The sequence below is a fragment of the Osmerus mordax genome, chromosome 8, assembly GCF_038355195.1.
Source record: "Osmerus mordax isolate fOsmMor3 chromosome 8, fOsmMor3.pri, whole genome shotgun sequence".
Taxonomy (NCBI): Eukaryota; Metazoa; Chordata; class Actinopteri; order Osmeriformes; family Osmeridae; genus Osmerus; species Osmerus mordax.
Window position 1 is genome coordinate 8,833,321 of NC_090057.1, and position 21,867 is coordinate 8,855,187.

The window sequence follows — 21,867 nt, forward strand, 5'->3', positions numbered from 1 at the left end:
GCAGAAGTTTTGTCCTGGGCTCCCAGCCTGGCCTGTCTCCCCTCTAGCTGCTGCTGTAATGACACCACAATGAAGCCTTTGTGTGTCTCCTGCAGGAGCAGCATGCTCCAGGAGAACCTCAGAGACAATGGGAGGGTGGAGAGAGAGAGAGAGAGAGAGAGAGAGAGAGAGAGAGAGAGAGAGAGAGAGAGAGAGAGAGAGAGAGAGAGAGAGAGAGAGAGAGAGAGAGAAAGGGTGAGGGAGAGGGAGAGAGAGAAAGGGTGAGGGAGAGGGAGAGGGAGAGGGAGACAGACAGACAGACAGACAGACAGACAAAAAAGACAGAGAATGCGGGAGAGTAAAGGAGAGGTAGAGACAGATACTCAGACAGTATCAGCCTGCCAGTCCATCCCCTCTGGCTCCATTCTCCTAATCGATCAATATTATATCTTACCAGCAGCCTGCCAGCCAGCCAGCCAGTCAGAGAGACAGCAGGTCAGACAGGGTTAGACGGTAGAGGAGAGGGGATGACACAGAACATGTTATCATCATGTAAGGAAAACAATGCAGGGTTTGCAAAAGGGCCGAAGTTTGTTACAAAGCAAAACTTCAGTTTCCTAGAGAGAGTGAGAGAACAAGAGAGAGACAATGTGTGCATGTGTGTCTGTGTCCGTTGGTGTTTGGTGTGTGTTTGTGTCTACGAGAACATTGTTTTTGATGTTTCACATGAGTCTCTTTGCGGTCAATTACCCTTTCATGGGAAGGTTCGCGGAGCAGACAGTAGATCGATGCTTGCATGGCAAACCAGTCTCTTAGAAGAGGCTGCTTCTATATCGTCCTTCGCTGTAACCCAGCAGAACACAGCTTGCTTCAGCAGGAAACACTGCACACTGATGCTTGTGTGTGTGTGGGGGGGGGAGGGGGATGTGGAGAAGAACAGGCTAGGGAGGAAGGAGAGGCTGGGGAGGAGGGAGAGGCTGGGGAGTAGGGAGAGGCTGGGGAGGAAGGAGAGGCTGGGGAGGAGGTAGAGGCTAGGGAGGAAGGAGAGGCTGGGGAGTAGGAAGAGGCTGGGGAGGAAGGAGAGGCTGGTGAGTAGGGAGAGGCTGGGGAGGAAGGAGAGGCTGGGGAGGAGGTAGAGGCTGAAAAGGAGGTAGAGGCTGGGGAGGAGGTAGAGGCTGGGGAGTAGGGAGAGGCTGGGGAGGAAAGAGAGGCTGGGGAGGAAGGAGAGGATGGGGAGGAGGGAGAGGCTGGGGAGGAAGGAGAGGCTGGGAGGAAGGAGAGGCTGGGGAGTAGAAAGAGGCTGGGGAGGAAGGAGAGGCTGGGGAGGAGGGAGAGGCTGGGGAGGAGGTAGAGGCTGAGGAGGAGGTAGAGGCTGGGGAAGAAGGAGAGGCTGGGGAGGAAGGAGAGGCTGGGGAGGAAGGAGAGGCTGGGGGAGTAGAGAGAGGCTGGGGAGGAAGGAGAGGCTGGGGAGTAGGGAGAGGCTGGGGAGGAAGGAGAGGCTGGGGAGTAGGGAGAGGCTGGGGAGGAAGGAGAGGCTGGGGAGGAAGGAGAGGCTGGGGAGGAAGGAGAGGCTGGGGAGGAAGGAGAGTGTGGTAGAGTGATACTCTAGCTAGCCCTAGTAAGAAGAGAGAGGCAGAGTGATACTCTAGCTAGTCTGCCCTAAATACTAAGATCCTCTCCTTATTGATCTGAACGCTGCTTACTGTATTGACCTGAGAGGTCTGAGTGAACTGGCTCAACATGAAAACAATTTAATGTAACCTCATCTCAGTACTCTAAAATTCTAATGACCACGAGACAGAGAGAGATTGGGTGAGGAGGTGAGAGAGAAATAGAGGGGGAGGGAGAGAGAGAAAATTAGTGTGAGAAGTACAAGTGTGTGAGAGAGAGGAAGGGAAAGTGGTTTTAGCCAGTATGCAGTTTAGCCACTTGTGGCTTGCGTACAATGCTTTATACAAAAGAGAAAGAATGGTTTGTGTAGAAGTAGTGATGCACTTAATGAGTGACATTTGTTTGTGTGTGGGGTGTGATTCTTAGATAGCGTGTTAGCGTGTGTAAGGGTTTGTGTGTGTGTGTGTGTGTGTGTACGAGGATGGTTAGTCTGAGTTAGTTAACAAGAGTAAATCACAATAGTCAGTGAGTGTTAGAGCATGCGGGGGCGTGTGTAGATAGAGTGTGTGTGATGCATGGTGAGTGTGTTGGTGTTAAAAGTGTGATTCTGTCATAATGAGAAGTGGAGAGGTGTTGGGGACCTGGCCACCCTGCAGCTCTCCTCTCTACTGCTTCTGCAGTGGCTGTAATTAGGGCTGGCTGCTCTGTCCATAGCTCTGCTGACACACACACACACACACACCTACACACACACACACAGCCTCTCGCTAATACACACAAACTCCCACACAGATGCACAGAACGACACAAACAATTGACGCTGACAGTTATCTCCCAATTCAAAGCGATGCTTTGTCTGTTCGCTAACAAGAAGAAATGAGATATGAAGGGAGAGAAGCAGAAGGAAAGGGAGAAAGAGAGAGAGAAGCAGAGGATAGTAGAGGGAAAAGAGAGGAGAGGAGAAAGAGAGGAGAGGTTAAGAGTGGAGGGAACATAGAGAGAATGAAACTCATTGGTTTTACAACCAACCTGAACCCTTATTAATCGGAGAGAAAGAGAGCGAGATAAATTGGTTCAGCTGAAAGTTAGCCCTAGTTTAGATTTAGCAACAGAGAACTGAGGGGTAGGTTAATAGTCAGTTAGCTGGAGTTCAGACTGGTGAACTGATAGAGGAAAGTTTAAGAGTTAAGTCATCTGTTTTTGAGAGTAGACCAGGCTTTATCTTAGACGGCTAACTCGGCTTTGTAGCAGAAGAGGGTTGTGGTGTGATACCTGTCAATCAGTAGTTCAGCTGCTGAGGCCTCAGACAGACAGAACAGGGCTGCACTCTGTCTTCCTGCCCTGGGGAGTACCACAGCAAGCTCCTCATCTCCTCTCCTCTCTGTACATCACCTCCTCTCTCACCTAGTGACAAGCGACAGCCAATCAGCGGGTCCGGTTGTAACATTGATGGAGTACTACCAGTTTATTTCAGAAGAATCCCTGGAGCTGTTTTCTGTCTCCCTGTATTTGTGTTTGTATGTGTGTGTGTGAGATAGAGATAGAGAAAAAGAGAGAGAAAAAGAATGTGTGTATACGGAGGGGTATTTGTGTGAGTTGGTTGTGCTTGTGTGTGTGTGTGTGTGTGTGTGTGTGAGTGTGTGAGTGTTTGTCAGAGAGTGTAGCATTGTGATAATTGTAACCATGCAAAACACTTTCTTATGAGAGGCCGTATAGGACTTAATTCATACTTGATCTCACATACACGCCATGACCTCACATATATACCATTATACTCTCACATATATACCATTATACTCTCACGTATATACCATTATACTCTCACGTATACACCATTATACTCTCACGTATACACCATTATACTCTCACATACACACCATGACCTCACATATATACCATTATACTCTCACATATATACCATTATACTCTCACATATACACCATTATACTCTCACATATACACTATTATACTCTCACATATACACCATTATACTCTCACATATACACCATTATACTCTCACATATACACCATTATACTCTCACATATACACCATTATACTCTCACATATACACTATTATACTCTCACATATACACCATTATACTCTTGCACATAAACTGGCATACTCTCTTACACACACAAAAATACCGTCTTATATGCACCATCATACTAAAGTATGACAATATATGTAAGAGACAAATAGTATGTGTGAAACAGAATGTTACTATATGTAAGAGAATAACAGGATGTGTAAGAGAGAATACTTATCTATGTGAGAGAGAATACTTGTCTATGTGAGAGAGAATACTTGTCTATGTGAGAGAGAATACTTGTCTATATGAGAGAGAATACTTGTCTATGTGAGAGAGTTTGATTGAAACGGAAGGCAGTTTGATTGAAAAGGAAGTAGTACTGAATTCTCAGTTCCTGATTGGCTTACAAATGAAGAAGAAGGATTTGGGGTAGATGTAGCTAACGCCCACCTTCCCTATCAAGACGAGACTGAGTGACATGGCAAGATGGCAGAGAGTGGGCGGCTTAATGAAGCCATTGGACTTATTAATAACATTTTGAATACTCTAAATGATGCGGCGTTATTGTAGGGAGGACAGACCCGTTCCTGAAATACGTTTTTACAGTTATTCCTGGGGAAATTATGGAATGAAATTACATATTAACTATACTAAAATAATTTTGCACAATAATATTGGCTAAATGTAGACGTTTTTAAAGGTTTAATTTTACCTCGAAGCTTTTTGTGAAAATGAGGCTAGTTTCACGACGGCGACTTTGGATGTAGACTAGGCTACTTTAACATGTTAGCTGATTAGCCAGTATGAGTGAGATATGTATACAGTCACATTAACAAACCTCTTCTTTGTAAACTATTTCGTCTTTAATTCGATGGGAACACATCACATTAACAATTCCAAAACGCACCACACGCCAAACAAATTTTTTGTCAAGCGTCTCTAAGCTCAGATTCCGAGTCGGATCCATGAAGCTATTTCGTTGCAGTGAATGGGTGCGGGCACTCATCGTGCATAGGGGCCTACACTCAAATAGGATCCTAAAAGTCCCAACTGGAAAATGTTGTGAACAGATTTACATCAAATTCAGGTTGTGGCATTGAAGCTAATTAAATGCCTGTGTGAATACCGTCCCGTGGCACTGGGGTTTTAAACCGTTGACGTCTTTAATTAGTCGAGTGGTCTTTACACCCTTGTTAGTAGCCAAGGGTGTAAAGACCACTCGACTAATAGCCAAGGGTGTAAAGACCACTCGACTAATTAAAGACGTCAACGGTTAAAACCCCAGTGCCACGGGACGGTATTCACACAGGCATTTAATTTAAATTATAGTTTGTTTCATCAATTGAAAAACTGATCTAGGACTTTTGACTCAAGTAGTGGGGATCGGTATAGCTTCCTAAACAACTATGTAATTCTACATTTGAGTTTTTTTGTGGATTTGCTTGAATCGTTGTCAGAAATGTTGGAATCAAAGACGACAGCCATCCACAGTGGCTATTTCTGACGCTAACGATGAAATGCGCCTGCTCTTCAGACCTCGATCAGGTGCATCACGGAGCGGCAGCAGCACTCTGTCAGGAGTTAGTCTTAACCGAAATACTGCGGAGTTTGATATTGGGTTTGCGCCATCACTTGGCTGGCATTAAGACTAGCGACTTGTGGAATTGTTAATGTGATGTGTTCCCATCGAATTAAAGACGAAATAGTTTACAAAGAAGAGGTTTGTTAATGTGACTGTATACATATCTCACTCATACTGGCTAATCAGCTAACATGTTAAAGTAGCCTAGTCTACATCCAAAGTCGCCGTCGTGAAACTAGCCTCATTTTCACAAAAAGCTTCGAGGTAAAATTAAACCTTTAAAAACGTCTACATTTAGCCAATATTATTGTGCACAATTATTTTAGTATAGTTAATATGTAATTTCATTCCATAATTTCCCCAGGAATAACTGTAAAAACGTATTTCAGGAACGGGTCTGTCCTCCCTACAATAACGCCGCATCATTTAGAGTATTCAAAATGTTATTAATAAGTCCAATGGCTTCATTAAGCCGCCCACTCTCTGCCATCTTGCCATGTCACTCAGTCTCGTCTTGATAGGGAAGTTGGGCGTTAGCTACATCTACCCCAAATCCTTCTTCTTCATTTGTAAGCCAATCGGGAACTGAGAATTCAGTACTACTTCCTTTTCAATCAAACTGCCTTCCGTTTCAATCAAACTCTCTCACATAGACAAGTATTCTCTCTCATATAGACAAGTATTCTTTCTCACATAGACAAGTATTCTCTCTTACATAGACAAGTATTCTCTCTTACATAGACAAGTATTCTCTCTTACACATCCTGTTATTCTCGTACATATACTAACATTCTGTTTCACACATACTATTTGTCTCTTGCATATATTGTCATACTTTAGTATGATGGTGCATATAAGAGGGTATTTTTGTGTGTGTAAGAGAGTATGCCAGTTTATGTGCAAGAGTATAATGGTGTATATGTGAGAGTATAATAGTGTATATGTGAGAGTATAATGGTGTATATGTGAGAGTATAATGGTGTATATGTGAGAGTATAATAGTGTTTATGTGAGAGTATAATGGTACATATGTGAGAGTATAATGGTACATATGTGAGAGTATAATGGTATATATGTGAGGTTATGGTGTTGTATGTGAGACCAAGTAGTTTATGTGCAAGAGTATAATGGTATATATGTGAGAGTATAATGGTATATATGTGAGGTTATGGTGTTGTATGTGAGACCAAGTAGTTTATGTGCAAGAGTATAATGGTATATATGTGAGAGTATAATGGTATATATGTGAGAGTATGATGGTATATATGTGAGAGTATAATGGTATATATGTGAGAGTATAATGGTATATATGTGAGGTCATGGCGTGTATGTGAGACCAAGTATGAATTATGGCCTATACGGCCTCTCATACTTTCTAGCCTCATTTTAACTGCAAGCTTCGTTGGGGAGTTTGCCCTTCCCTAGTCTAATCCACAGCTGCATGACCTAAATTAATGAGCACTGTCTGACTTTCCAATACTCACTACGCTACTTAGGGTAAAGTTAAGTTTTTTTTTTTTTTCTCAACTTTGCTTTCGATTTCCTTCCGTCTTTATTTCTCTCTCACCAAACTCTCTCTTTCACACCTCCTCACCTTCTATCCCTCTCTATCTCTCACACTTTTTCCATTCCTTATTTCTTTTTCCTTCCCCCCCTCCTCTTTTTTTCTCTCTCTCTATTCCCATGTGGCTCCAGTTTAGACTCAGTCTTGAGGCCTGTCTTCTCAGCTCCCTGCCTTCTCTGGGGCTCCAAGCTAAACTCAAGTGTTTCTGAGATTAGTGGGAATGCTAATGACTTCTGCCTCCTGCATCTAAACCTGCCTCCCTGTTTTCCAGAGCTGCTCTTCTCCATCTATAATTCATCGTTTTATACAAGTTGCCATGCCGATACCTTCTTCATCATGCAGGACAGGAAGAGGTCTGGATGAGTTTCACCGGCCCGGCGTCCAGCCCCTCAGAGATCTGGGTTGATTTACCCCCGGAGGAGGGGTCAGGTCACGTTTGTTTATGCAGAGGTCCACCACTTTAACTCATGACTGAGCAAAAATGTTAGTGCAGTAAGTCAGACCTTACATGACCTGAGCAAAGGAGTTTCCCTCTCTCTCTCTCTCTCTCTCGCTCTCTCTCTCTCTCTCTCTCTCTCTCTCTCTCTCGCTCTCTCGCTCTCTCTCTCTCTCTCTCTCTCGCTCTCTCGCTCTCTCTCTCTCTCTCTCTCTCTCGCTCTCTCGCTCTCTCGCTCTCTCAGTCTGTCTCTCTCTCGCTCTCTCTCTCTCTTTATTATGTGTGTGCATGCATATGCTGTACGTGAGGGTGTATGTTCAATATATTCAGTTCATTGTGGGGTTGGGGAGAGAGGGAAGATCCTGCACCGGTAGCACAGTATGAGTTCAGCGTGTTAGGAGTCACCTTCCGAGGCTTCAGACAGTCCTGCCAATCCCTCCCTCTCCCGGGCATCCTGCACTGCCTGGCCGCTCGATAGCAGAGGAGCATGGATCTGCTGTGGCAGGAGAATGAAGATGGACGATGTCTTCACACACCTCCGCTGATTAACCAGCAATCTTTATCCTTGTGACTGCCTGACACCACCAATCCATAGAAGGCAAAAGGGAAAAGACAGGAACTTCAGGTCAGGATTCACCCTAACCCTGATATCTATGGAGGCTGAGGGTGGAGGTGGTGGTGGGGAGGTGGTGTGTGTGGTGCATGTGTGTTGGGGGGGGGGGGGGGGGTAACAATTGAGAGAGGAGAGCCCCCTGTGGCCCCGCCCCCAGGGGGATTTCACAGCTCTTCTCCACACAGGCTTACCATTCTTTCCTCCAGTAGGATTTTACATATTTCATAGCCGCCACGGTAACGTTGCTACGGCAATGCCTTCTCCTGCTCCTTAGGAGTGACTAATTGTATGAGAGATGAAAACACATTCTGATGGAGTACTGGGGCCAGGGTGTGTGTGTGTGTGTGTGTGTGTGTGTGTGCGTGTGTGTGGTTTTGGGTGAGGGTTGCTGGAGGTGGTGGGCTGAGTCTGTGTGCGTGCATTAGATGACTGCCTCTTTTCCCTTGTTTCATAACCTACTTTACAGCAATACAATTCTAAATATTAATGTTCATCCTGTTGTGAGAGGAAACCTGAAGGATAATAGCTGTGGGTTGTCAAGCATGACCAGAAGTAATGTGTGTGTTTCAGTTTGTGTGCATTTAGTTACCACAGTCTTCAGGACTTGAAGGTATTTGAGCTGTGTGTGTGGGTGTGTGTTTGTGTGTGTGTGTCTTGAGCATCACTGCAATGCCCTGTCAGGACCTGTTCTGATTGCATTGTACATTCACATGGTGCCCTTTTAAGTGGTCCTCGATGCTGTGAACACAGAATCCTGTCTGACAAACTGTTCTGGTGAGCTGCAGTAGCAGGACCATCTCAGGGGGTCAACCGCTAGTTACAGCAGAAAGCTGTCTGACACAGCACTACACATTCACGCACGCACGCACACCCCCACACTCGTTTCCATTTCCATTCATGACGTCGGCGTTTGTGTAAGGTGTGTGCTAATGGAACTTTCCGGGTGTAACTTCCTCCTCCTATCAGAGCACCAAGGATGGATGCCCTGGAGGGATACACTTCCTCTGTTCACCTCTCAAATACAAGTGCTCAGCAGAGGTGTGGAGCTGAGATACCTGCTGTTCCCAGCTTAGAGAGGAGATGGGAAGCAAACTTGCAGATCGGCGTGTCTAACTTACACACACGCACGTACACTCACACACTCCTTCATACAGAGACAGGACCATGCACAAAAACACTTGCAGAGAGAGAGAGAGAGAGGCACACACACACACACACACACACAAGCAGAGGCACACACACATCCACACACGCACATCCAGCTCCTTCTTGGCTTGCGTGGCAGAGTGATTCCCTCTACGTCCTCATAGAGGAGGACAATCATGACTGCACATGCTAGTGACATGCCAGCACAAATGAAAAACCATTCAATTATAAAATGAGTTCTGATAACAGAGCCCCTCCCCTTCCTCCAGGAGTCCCTGATTGCTTCTACAGCTTCATCAGTCTTGTGTGTGCGTGCGTGTGCGTGTGTGTCTGAATTATTAATCGTAAGCAGTAATAGGGAAACTGAATATGAATATAATCTCAGCAGATTTGAAAAGATGGAATATGAGAAGCGCCATTACTGTAATATATTTCTCGCATTAATGTTTCGTATGTGTATGTAATAGCCCCAGCCTCCAGCCTTATACTCGTTCTGTCTCTATCTTTATTCCCAGCCCTTGGCCCTATTCATATCTCTTCTCCTAGGCCTAGCCCTAGCCCTCGGCCTGGGCGCTAACCACAACCCTCGTCACCTCATGTGCTCCCCTGGTCACGCACCGACATCACGTCCTGTTGTCTGCAGCCTCTGAAATTCCTTTGTAGAGTTAACATGCTAGAGTACACATGATTAAACAGCTGTTTGTTCTACTAACGGAATGACAGCGTCCTTCACGGAGCCGAAATGTTGATCATCTGACTTTCATCAGCGACACTCTCCATTATCTCCACTACTGTAAGCCTTTCATCAGGCCCATCAAAGCTCCAAACTGGCTGTTTGAATGAAGCTTCAAACAGAGACGCTCGGAGCACTGTTGTGGTGGTCAGCATTTATCAGATGTTTCATGTTGAAGCAGATCTCATTAGTGTGGTGGGGCGCAGCGTGGGTGTGCATACAAGAGGGGCGGGGGGGGGGGGTCTGGGCGGATGGGGGATGTATGTGGATTTTGTGTGCAGGCGTTATGTTAATGGTTGCTTATGGGGATCAGGAAAGATGACCCTACAGTACCTTGGGACTAATCCAGCTTACCCTTCAGTACACACCGTGCTATCCTCTTGTATCTCTTTCTTTCTTTTTTTCTTTCTTTCTCAATCTCTCTCTCATTCACTCTCTCTCTGTCTCTCTCTCTCTGTCTGTCTCTCTGTCTGTCTCTCTCTCTGTCTCTCTCTTTCTCTGTCTCTCTGTCTCTCTCTTTTTTCGAACCCTATGCCAGTGGAATGAGTAGCTTCTATCTCCCTGACCATGCTAATGTATGTACCAGCCTCACTCTCCAGAGAGTTGTGACAGAAGAATGCTTCGGTACATTAACCACTGAAGGTTTCTAAATGTGGAGAGCTTGATCTGCTCTGCTAGATACAGGTGAGAAGTGATCCAAGGAATCGGCAGATAGAGAGGCAGGCAGGCAGGCAGAAAGATGGGCAGACAGGCAGGAAGACAAGAAGACAGACAGGAAGGAAGGAAGGCAGGCAGTTTGAGGGCGACGCACAGCAGGTTACCTGCCCCAGCTTCTCATCCTCAGAAGGCTGAATTCACACTTATTCGGTCTAATTTGTGCCCGCGTGCAATGAAATCAATCATCATTCATGGCCTTCCGTTATGAGCTGAAGCTCGGTGGGTGATTAAGGCTGAGATGTTTGGCGCTGAGCAAGTTGTTCTGCTCTGCAGAAGGAGTGTGATTAGGCAGGCTTCAGCACCTACCTACCACAGCCATCTGACTGAATAAGCAGGCGACATGGTGGCTTGGTTATGTCATGGTGGCTTGGTTCTGTCATCTGTTGGAGGGTCTTCTGAACACCTACAGTAGCATGTACTCCCATCAAAACACCTACAGAAACCTAGGTTGCTTCAAAAGAACATACCTACAGCTACTCGCACTCCTCCCAAAACAAACTAGTGTCTTGCTAAACTGTTTGATGCTCTAGGGAGACCCCAAAAGGACCCCAAAAACTAGAACTAGAAGAATCGCCCTAGGAGGACAATGAGGAGTTATTTTGATCTGTGATGTGACCGCCTAGAATCCGCAGATGGGCAGATGTGGCAGCAGGAAGGTCTGAGGGCTGGGTGCATCAGCAAGGCTGGGATCGGGCAGATTTGTCTCTGTGAAGGGCACATGAATACATACAAGGTTATTCTGGTCGAAAAGTTGCTTCCTTCTACTTCGACAATGTTCCCTGACTCTGAGGATTAGTGTTGTTTCCAAAAGACGTATGAAAGCCATAATTGAAAATCTGGGTTATTTCACCAAATATTGATTTATCATCTATTCCCAAATCAAAACTATAAGTATATCTGGAATTTGGGAAACATTAGTGCTACATAGATTAGCTAAATATTATATAAATAAAACAGACCTATAAATAGTATAACCAGTGCAACATTTGTACCATGACTGTAAAAGACAGATCTATGTGCAGCTTAAATAGACCACCGAAGACTGTATTGATGCTATCATTCACTATCCCCTCTCTCTCTCCCTTCAATTATCTTTCTCTCTGTCTGTAAAATGTCTCTCTATTTCTCTTGTTTCTCTAGTGCTCTCTTTCTCCCTCTACTTATATTCTCTCTCTTAAGTTAATGCTCCCTCCCTCCCTCCCTCCCTCCCTCCCTCCCTCCCTCCCTCCCTCCCTCCCTCCCTCCCTCCCTCCCTCCCTCCCTCTCTCTCTCTCTCTCTCTCTCTCTCTCTCTCTCTCTCTCTCTCTCTCTCTCTCTCTCTCTCCTCCCAGTAGATGTGAACACAGGACAGTGAATCTGAATCACAGCTGTATTTTGTGGTCCCTGTGCTCTGTTCCCCCACAGCCACGTAATCAAGCCCATTACTCTGTCTTTACTGCCCCCTCTTGCAGGCCTCCCATCCCCCCTCCCATCCCCCCTCTCATGCCCCCCAGCCCCAACACTGGGGACCCCTTCCTGCCTGTGAGCTGGCCATTAACTACATCCTAGTGCTCCCTCCTTTCCCCCCTTCATAACAAGGTTATATTACTTTACTAGGCTATATGAGTTGTGGGCTCCTTCTCTCTCTCTCCCTCCTCTACTGCCTCTCTCTCTCTCTTTCTCTCCCTCCTCCCCTCACTGTACCTCCTTCTCTCTTTCTACCATTCCTCTATTGCGCTCACTCTTTTGCTCTCTGCCTCCTCTTAATTCCTTTTCTGGCTACCGCCACCTCCCGCTCTCTTTCCACCTTCTATCCCGCTCCTTCCTCCCTCCCTCCCTCCCTTCCTCTCCTCCTAGCGTTTTTCTCCTCTGCACCCTCTTTCCCTTCTCTCTTTCACTCCCAACAAGAAGGTTATTCACAGGAATTATGAGTGTGATGCTGCTCAGCAGGTGATGAAACAAGAACGGGGGTGGGTGGTTATGTGTTTCTGTTATTGGGTGCATGTGTGGACTGCATTTCCCAGGGCGCACCCCTTCCGCTGCTGCAGCCTTGAGATATTAATCTACAGACTGTATACTTCATATCCCATCAGCCCCCTGGTACTTGAAACAGATGTATCGACTCTCCTCTTCCCTTCTCTCCTCTCCCCTCACTTCCTCCTCTCTTGTCTCCTCTCTAGTGGGTATAAATCACAGGAATATAGCTGCCAATAGTAGGAAGCACATGTAAACTGGAGGCCCCACAGCTTACACCATGATCATGATGTTTACTCCCTGCAGGACGCTAAAGGACAGCCCACCTCAGGCTAGAGAGGTAGCCCTGGAGTCATACGGAGACAGACATAGAGCGGTAGAGAGATGAGAGAAATGGAGGCCTAAAGCTGAGGGTCATTGAGGAACGGAGGTAGAGAGGTAGATAGAGGGGCAGAGCAACAGCGCAGAACAGCAGACTCCAGCTCTTCCACCCGGCCCAGTAGAACACAGCCCAGCAGTCAAATTGACACTGCATGTGACTTCTCTAATCCATGGGTGTAAAACACCTCTGAGCCAGTCCGACTGCTGTGATAGTCCTTCGTCTCCCCTCTGGTGCTCCAGATGGGGGACTGTGCTGGTCTCAGCTCTCCTCCCGTACCTCAGGTCTTCTCTTCTCCTCCCTCTGTCCTCTTAACACCTCAGCGGTCTCTCTGCTACCTAACAACAGCGTTCCCTCTCTCCAATCCCCTGCAGCCTCCGGCACCTCGGCGGGCCTATCAACACGTCAGTCACGTTCTCTCTCTGCTTTTCTCTGTCCCTCTCTCCATCTCCGTTGCTTTCTCCTATACTCATTGCACAAGTGATGAATGCTATCTTGCTATCTCTATGTGTCTGATTTGTTACTAGCTCTCTCACCTACTAAACTTTACTGTCTTTTTTCTGTCCTGTATTTTCTATCTCACACTCTTTCATATCCACCCCTCTCTCTCTCTCCAACTCCCCACTTTCTTTCTTTCTGTTTCTCTCTCTCTCTCTCTCTCTCTCTCTCTCTCTCTCTCTCTCTCTCTCTCTCTCTCTCTCTCTCTCTCCCCCTCCCCCCCATGTAGCCTTACCATCCCACCACCTCCCTCAATCGCCCTTCAGTCTCTCTCTCTCTCTCTCTTTATTTCTCTCTCTCTCCCCCCTCCCCCCATGTCACCTTACCATCCCACCCCCCCCCCCTCTATCGCCCTTCAGTCTCTCTCTCTCTCTCTTTCTCTATCTCCATGATTCCACTCCTCCTCGGGTGATGTGCAGTGGGTGTGTGACGGAGGGTTCAGGACTCTGTGACCACCCAGGCCATGTGACCACCCAGGCCATGATGACTGGAGGTAGTGGAGCGGAGGGGGGAGGAAGAGAGAGGAGGAGAGGGGAGGATGGAGGAGGAGAGGAGTAGGGAGGACAAGAGGAGAAGGGTGGCAGAGAGAGGAGGAAGGAATGAGGAGAGAGAAAGAGAGAGGAGAGGAAGAGAGAGGAGAAAAGGGAAGGGATGAGAGAGAAAGAGAGAGAGAAGAACGAAAGAGGAAAGAGAGAGGAGAGAAAGAGGGGGGATTTTATTCTTAAAGAATGGAAACCTCTCTGTACGCATTCAGACTGTAAAACTACAAAGTTCAATCACTGGGTGTTGGGTTTAGGCCACAGCAGACTGTGTACGTGTGTGTCTGTGTCTGCATGTGTGTGTGTGTGTGTCTGTGTGTCTGGAGGAGGGGTTGCGGCTGACCAAACAGCTGACAGTTACCAGGCTACACTGCAATACCATCCAATCTGCACAACCATGTTCAAATGGGTCACTAATAAATGAGTACATGACTTGGCCCAACTAAATGAGTTCTCAGGACTCAATACTGAGAAGCACTTCCACCATGAAGCTGTTTTTGCTTAAATATTTTAGGTAGAGATGGAGCTGTTTTTTTTTTACTAGAATGGACTCATGAAAATGTGGCACAGCTTTCAATCTGCTGGATGGTTATTTCCTCTTCAGTAGCATCCAGTGAACAACTCTTGCAGGTGATTGGTTGATTAAAAAGCTATTCTCAAGGTCTAGAAGGAAATCTATTAGGAACCCCTCTTCACCCTCCTGTTGAACGGAATGGAATTAATAAAAGGGCTTTGTGTGTGTGTGTGTGTGTGTGTGTGTGTGTGTGTGTGTGTGTGCACACACACTCACACACACACCAAAACCCCATTGTTGATTACAAACAGTCCATGTTCGCACCAGAAGAAATGTGAATACACTGTTGCTCTTGGCAACCCACCCGCTGTGGCTGGTGTTCCATGTGCACTAGGAGAGATTGATATTCAAATGATATCTTGGATTAATATTTCACTTTATGAGCAGATGTTTCAAAAGGGAGGAAAACAGATTAGAGGGTCACTCTCTAGGGAGGGCATCAAAGGAGGTCCACACTGTCTGTCATCTGGGCAGATCTCAGATCAGATCCTCCAGTCTTCAAAGGCTTTTCTCACCCAGGAGAGATTACAGCAGGCTGACCCAAGGTCGGTCATTCAGCATTGATGTTCTGTTGCTGGGTAAAGCCTTGTACAATGTGTCCTTCTATACTGTTCCAGAGCACAGTACAGTGAACAGTGTCTGGAAACAGACAGGTTACCCAGTCTGACTCCAGGATTTTCAGTGTGTGTTTGCGGACATCATTTCCCAGTGACAGTTACATCTTAGGAAACGTACAAAAAAACAAAGAAAAGAGAAGCAAGAGGGTTAGAAAAAAAAATGAAAGAGTGAAATACAGACAAGAACGAAAGAAAGAAAGGGAGGGAAGGAAGGAGTAGAAAAAAGTGTCATGAAGGGTGAGTGAGAGAGTTGAGATCTGAAGTAGAGTGGATGAGATGGTTTCATGCCTTTGGTTTAATCCTGCCTGACGGCCCTCTCTCCTCCCTAACACCCCCTGAGAGAGTTCCCTTTAAACCTGACACACACACGCACACACGCACAGGATACATTGCATTCGTATCTCAGCACAAAAAAAGATCCCACCTTCACTCGGTCTGTCTATCTCTCTCCTTTTCTCTCATGCCGTCTCTCTCTCTGTCACTTTCTCTGTGCCTGCCTAATCTCCCCTGCAGGGTGGAGAGCTAGCTTCTTCCCCAGGAGAGCCACGTTTTGGAAGTGTTAGCTAGCTCCTAGGGGGGGTTGAGGTGTGGGGCTCATCTCTGAAGCACGATTAGGACAAAACTTTGGGCAAAAGAAAGCTGTCAATTGATTCATTTGATTTAGTAGATTTGGAAGTTTTTCAGGAATAGAAAGTTTTCAAAAAGTTTCATGAAGCCAGGATGACTAGTCTACAACCTGCCCACCTATGAATTTGTTTGTCATCTCTGCCTGCCTGTCTGTCTGCCTCCCTCTCCTCCAGCCTCTCACTTTCTCCTTCTCACGCCCCCACTGCTGCCTCTCTCTCCCTCTCTTTCCTACAGTGACACCCCCCCACCCCCCCCCCACCCCGGTCTCTTTTCGCACCCAAAGTGTGAGAGGAGCCGGTGACAGCGGCTCCTCTCTGCTGTTGACTGGAGAGCCAGGTTCCATGCGGCTGCCGCTGCTCTCGTCCTCTCCTGGTGTTTGTTTAGACAAGGAACTGTGGCCTGTCACAATTTCATCGAGTTGACTGAGCAGTGAAAACATTAGCCTCTCTCCATCTCCCCCGCCCCCCTCCTCGGCCTCTCGTTCTCTCACGTACACTCAAACTCATTCTCTCTCTCCCTTCCTATTCCCCGCTGAGGGTGTGAGGGTATCAATTTGATCGAAAGAAGACAGCTTTGTATCTCTTCACCGCTGGGGTAAGGGGAGGGGCACGCTAGAAGCTTTCAGCATCATTTTTCACGCAAGGACACATACACACACACCTTCACACACACAGCCCTCACCAAACCTTAACCTGCAGATTGTGTTATGATGAATTTATAACCACAATGTCGAAATACAGTTCTACACACCTTGTTGAACCCGTCACAAGAATCCAACACAAAAACATTACAATCATCTGAACAGTCTATTACAGTAAGTTATTTTCATATCCGACAGTCTCTATATTCTTGTAGGTTCTGTTTCTTACAATTTGTCCAATGTTTTAGTAGCAGTTGTCACTTTTTCTAATGGTTACCACTTCTATACAGAACATCTTACCTCTGGGTCAATACTGGGGCGCTTTTCAGTTTCATTCAGGAATTTGAACGTGTAGACAGAGTGTTAACACACACACATAAATGTCTGTGATATGAGTTATCATATCGGCTGTGCGCCACGCCGACAGGTTCATACCGGTTGCAATAATGGTCTTTGTCTGAAGGAGCTGTGGAATTGGTGATTATCGTGGTAGCGTGCTAGCAAGCACCGCTGAGACAAACTTAAGCGGAGCCTGTTTGAATTACTTCTCGGGGGATAACCGTGCAGGTAATCAAATATCTCCTTGGCACTAGCCTTTTAATTCCTCTCACTCCCTCCTGTTTTCTTTTCATCTCATCTCTTCTTTTCTTCACTTCCAGTTCTCATTCTATTGTGTTGGCTTGTCAAACCTAACAGCAGCCTCAATTCTGTTTGAAATCAGTCAATTCAGCTCCGTCAGTCAAAACTCTGATTTTATGTTTGCAAAGAAAGGACATTCATCTCAAAGCCAATCCAATACTGTTAGGATTGAAATCTCAAATGACTTTGTGGATTGGAGCTGAAGTTTGTTGTGTGGGACTGTCTGTGGCCTGTGGTCTCAGCCAGGGTTATGGCTGCATTACTGTCACACAGATAGATGGCTTTATGAAGATGCTTCACTGAAGCATCACCAACCCCCAGGGTAGCAGACAGGCACACTGGCTCAAAGTGTCTCTCTCTTTTCTCTCTCTATCTGTCTGCCTCTCCCTGTCATTCTTACCCTTGCTATTTCGTGCCCTCTCAGTATAATTTAATGCTTAAGAAGGTGTCATCATTACCAGTTTGCTTCTATCCCTCCTCTCCCTACATCCTTTCCTATCTAAACCTCTCCCTACATTTCCCTTCCTCTATCACCCGCCCTCCTCTCTCTCCCTCCCTCCCTCCCTCCATCTCTACGTTCCTCCACCCTTCTTCCTTCCTCTCTAATTATACGTATTGTGCATGTTCAAGTCTTTGTGATTAATGTGTCATTTCAATCAGAGAAATTGTACAGTTCTTTGCAGGATGGTTGTCATAAAGAGGGTTTTATTGAAGAGCCTCTCTCTCGTGGTTTTCCTTATGTGGATGTGGGGGGAGTGGAGGGAGGTGATGGCAGTGGAGGGGGTGGTGGGGGGGGTGCAATCAGTTCCCCGGCTGAACAGCTTCACATTCAAGCTATTGATGATGATATCCTCTAGTGTGTGTATGAGGAGTGTTTGAGAATGAGAATCATCACTTCACTGTGTTGTATAAATACATCACAGCTGAATAGTTCAGGTGCTACCACTGGTGATGCTTAAGAGAGAATTACTGATTACTCAAAAAGCAAGGGAGATCTGAACCAATGCTCCAGTGACAGGAAATCAGACCCGGGTCTCTAGAGGTGTGTACATGTGTTAGAGTCATAGACCGCTGAGTCCTCCTTCCTCTCCTCCTGCCTCCTCCTCTCCCCTATCCCTCCTTCATCTCCTCTCCTCTCCTCCTGCCTCCTCCTCTCCCCCCTTCATCTCCTCTCCTCCTGCCTCCTCCTCTCCCCCCTTCATCTCCTCTCCTCCTGCCTCCTCCTCTCCCCTATCTCTCCTTCATCTCCTCTCCTCCTGCCTCCTCCTCTCCCCTATCCCTCCTTCATCTCCTCTCCTCCTGCCTCCTCCTCTCCCCTCTCCCTCCTTCATCTCCTCTCCTCCTGCCTCCTCCTCTCCCCTATCCCTCCTTCATATCCTCTCCTCTCCTCCTGCCTCCTCCTCTCCCCCCTTCATCTCCTCTCCTCCTGCCTCCCCCTCTCCCCTATCCCTCCTTCATATCCTCTCCTCTCCTCCTGCCTCCCCCTCTCCCCTATCCCTCCTTCATATCCTCTCCTCTCCTCCTGCCTCCTCCTCTCCCCCCTTCATCTCCTCTCCTCCTGCCTCCCCCTCTCCCCTATCCCTCCTTCATCTCCTCTCCTCTCCTCCTGCCTCCCCCTCTCCTACCTCCTCTTATCCTCTTCTTCTCTCTTCCTCTCCTTGTTAATGTGGCCAGTGGCAGAGGACCAATAGTGCCAGGATGCCTGTGAACTTTTCTGGCCCTACTTAATTAAGAGGAGGGCTAGTCTGAATGGAAATCAAGAGGAATGCAGAGATGGCAATTACAATGCATGTCAGCATCTCCATAGAATAATGATCCCTCTGAATCACTCAATAGCTCTCTCTCTCTCTCTCTCTCTCTCTTGTAATCCTCCTCTTCCTCGCACTCTCACCCTCACCCTTCTCCTCTCTCACTCCCCCTCTTTCTCACAAACACCCTTCCACACACACCCTCTCCGTCTCCATTCTGGCCCTGACAGGTACACACACACACACACACCGTCAGTCTTAATAAGATCTGGAGTAAAGCAACACAATGAGGATGATGTTAACATCCAGATCTACCAGCTCCCGGAGTCTCTCGACATAGTTCTCATCTTCGTCCTCCTCGTCACACACAGCAGCTATCAAACCTTCGTCCTGACTCCCTCTGAGAGATCAATGTCTCAATTAGGAACAACAGACTTCATCTTGTTGTCAGCCAGTCATCTGTAAATGACAGCGGTTTGACCTTCTCATTATCCTTTTGAGAGATCATTATCAAAGAGGCCCGCATTAGGTGATCCAGTTCTCACCATCAGAGAGAGAGATGGGAGATGCCTCTCTAGACATGTGAAGTGCCGGGGTGCCCCTTGTGGCTCACTTGTGGTAGTGAGACTTAAATACAAATACATGTTATGTGCCATGTCCATCATAGCTGTGTTGCTATATGGACAACTGTGAAAAGTGTTCTCCATTTTCAGATAGCTGGAGTACCACACAGTCAACTCTGCGCAGAAGAGCAGCCGCCCACCACTTCAGCTCTCTCATCTATCTTCCCCTTCTCCACGGCCTTCCCCGGCTCCTTCCAACCTGGACCACACGGCCCATATTTATTTTTACCACCTTTAGTGGGTGATGAATCACCGGTCGCCGGCCAAGTGATGCTCTCTCTGTTTCCTCATGGCTGTCGTTCAGGCATCTGTCACAACATGAAAGACAAACAGCAGCCTCGGCTCCCGCCTGAGAGCTCGGAGAGTTGGCGGCAGCACAAACCCTGCTTGTGTTTCTCGACGTTTTATTAGAGATGAGAAATGAGAGAGGGACGGAGGGGAGGAGGAGGGCCACGAGACAGACAGAAGAGTGAGGGATTCAAACCTGTTTTGGGAGGTGGGAGTTGCGTGTTGGCATGGGAGGAGACTGAAACTACACCACCCTGCTTCCACACATGAAGAATGACAATATTATTTTATTCGTTTTTATGATTTATGTTTTTTTTATTAAGAAAGATTTAATTTAGTGTATTTGTCTTTTTAATGATTCATGTTTTTATATTAGCCATTTATATCAGTAAGACTCCATCAAATTAGAGTTCTGGGTCCTATAAATAGAAGGAAAACAGCACCATAAAAAAACACTGAAGCTCACAATCGCTTTGCCACATCTCAGCACAGAGAGCCAGGGAAGGGTTAAACCATGTCATGTTTTGTGTCCCTGCTCCGGTCCCTGCTTGGCTTGTTATTGTTCTAGACACACAATGAGTGACATTCTAGTGCCCCGACCTTTGGAGGAGCTGCAGCTGGAGAGAGTGTCGTTTCTGATCCCTCTCCGGTGCCGCTGGCGTGGTACTGAGTTAACCTCTGGAGGCAGGGAGGCAGGGAGGCAGGGAGGCAGGGAGGCAGGGAGGCAGTCCGCTCTGTACGGCAACCTCCAGGGTGCTGACATTCAGAACCTCCTCTCCTCTCCGGTTTTCTACTCTCTCCTCCCAGTGCCGCACACACGGTTGGAGAGAGGATGAGAATGAAAAGAAGAGAGAGAGAGAGAAAATGAGAGAGGGGAGTTGGAGGGGGAAAGAGGAAGAGGGAGATATCTGATGCTCTTTACTGAGACATTTTTCACATTAAAAGCACCCTTCTAAATCTATCTATCCTTTTCGTTTTAAAAACATGGAAAAGTGTGTGTGTGAGAGAGAGAGAGAGAGAGAGAGAGAGAGAGAGAGAGAGAGAGAGAGAATGGGTGGAAATGAGTGACAGGGGCTTTGTCATGGTATCAGTCCGAACTCTTGACCTCAGAAGAATATCACAGGGCCGAGGCTATTCATTCTGTTGACGACACATATCTAAGATCTCACACAAACGCAAAAGGCCTCTCTGTCACTCTCTCAAAAGGCCTTTCTCTCTCTCCCTCTCTCATTCTCCCTCTACTTGTTTGTCGTTCTCTCTCCCTCTACAGTAGCATCCAAAGATACAGATAGATATATCTGGAGGCCCATTTCATGTTCTTGAATAAAACTCTGCTCCAGTGTGTCCCTGAGCTTGCCTGAGACGTGCCGGCAGGTCCCGTGGGGGGTTCTGACCCGTCATGGTGACAGAGTGACGGAGCACACGGTGAACCTGTCATCATAGGAATCCTAATCACAAGTGTCACCCCCAACGGGACGCATCATCAGGAGGGGAACCATGTGTACTGTAGCAGGACTCAGCCGTGTCAGAGGGGGATGGGGAGAGTGTGTGTGTGTGTGTGTCTGCACACACAGAATTGCTGTCGGATGTCAGAAAATTGACACAGACAGACAGACAGACAGACAGAGGAGGTGGGCTGACTCATCTGGCCTCCATGGAGGCAGACAGGCTGTGCATAGGGACTGTGTGCTACATGTGTGTAGGTGGGCATGTTATAGATGTATTTGGCATTTGGTGTGTGTGTGTGTGTGAGTAGAGTGTATGAGTGCGGTAGGAGGTTGGGTATATGTGTATTCTATTTCATTCTTCATCCTCTACCTATGTTGTTATCGTTGTGTTTTTATCTCCCAGTTGTCAACACTTGCCTGTTTTATATTGTTGTGTTGCCAGGGCGAGAGTGTAGATTGTCACGGTGTTGTCACCTCATTAATGTAGCTGCAAATGGAGTGTAAATTTATATCCTCCCCGCTATGGCTTACACATTGTTACTCTCCCCTTCCTCTCTTCCTCTCCTTCACTCCCTCTCACTCCCTCTCTCTCTGTCTCCTGAGAGCACTTGCCGACAGTGCTACCTGCGTGTTGTGAGGGCTTCATTAATGAGATGGACTTTCAATCTGCCCTGCCAATTGGCTTGTTACTAAGAGAGGGGAGAAGGGAGGGGTGTAATCAAGACAGAAAGTCCTAAAAGTATGAGCTTGTGTTATCTTTTGTGTATTTTTAGGGAGAAAGAGAAAAAGTGACCCTGGTGCCCAGCATAGAGACACAATGTGGCAGAAAGAGAGCGAAAGAGAGAGTGAGAGAGCCACAGGGGAAGAGAACACCAGAGATAA